Source organism: Callorhinus ursinus, unplaced genomic scaffold (assembly GCF_003265705.2).
Source record: "Callorhinus ursinus isolate GAN/ISIS: 27379988/994484 unplaced genomic scaffold, GSC_fseal_2.0 scaffold1442, whole genome shotgun sequence".
Taxonomy (NCBI): domain Eukaryota; kingdom Metazoa; phylum Chordata; class Mammalia; order Carnivora; family Otariidae; genus Callorhinus; species Callorhinus ursinus.
In genome coordinates this window covers 10,222-11,171 of record NW_027398497.1, presented here as the reverse complement: position 1 = coordinate 11,171, position 950 = coordinate 10,222, and positions in this window count along the sequence as shown.

The following is a 950-nucleotide window of genomic DNA, read 5'->3' as shown; positions in this document are numbered from 1 at the left end:
GTGTTGACCTATTTTTATTGATTTTGAGAGGGGTTCTCTGTGCCTCCTGGATTTTGATGCCTGTTTCCTTCCCCACATTAGGGAAGTTCTCTGTTATAATTTGCCCAATATACCTCTGCCCCTTTCTCTCTTTCTTCTCCTTCTGGGATCCCAATTATACTAATGTTCTTTTGTCTTATGGTATCACTTATCTCTTGAATCTTGCCCTTATGATCCAGTAGTTGTTTATCTCTCTTTTTCTCAGCTTCTTTATTTTCCATCATTTGGTCTTCTATATCGTTCATTCTCTCTTCTGCCTCATTTATCTTAGCAGTTAGTGCCCCCATTTTTTATTGCACCTCATTAATAGCCTTTTTGATTTCAACTTGGTTAGATTTTAGTTCTTTTATTTCTCCAGAAAGGGTTTCTCTAATAACTTGCACGCTTTTTTCAAGCCCAGCTAGTATCTTTAAAGTCATGATTCTGAACTTTAGGTCCGACATCGCACGTACCTCTTTTTCTTTTTGTTGAAGTGATTTTTTTCGTCTTGTCATTTTGTCCAGAGGAGAATAGATGAATGAGAGAACAAAATGCTAAGAGGTTAACAACGTCCCCAGAAAATATAGTCTAAACAAATCAGAAAAGACCTGAAACCAGGGGAAAAGAAAGGGAAAGAAAGAAAAAAGAGAAAAAAAAGAAAAAGTTAAAAACAAACAAAAACAGAACAAAACAAAAAAAACAGAATATGATCAAACATGATCAGGCTGGTGCATAGATCAGTGCCACACACTAGATTTTGGGTATATTTTGGTCTGTTAGAAGAAAGTGCCTCCTAAAATTTTAAAGAAAGAAAGACTTACATATGTACAAAATAAGGGTTGATACAATGAAGGGATGGAATATGACTGTAAAAATGAAAATTATAAAAAATTTTAAAAAAGGAATTGATCAGAAGGTGTTTGAAAAAATAA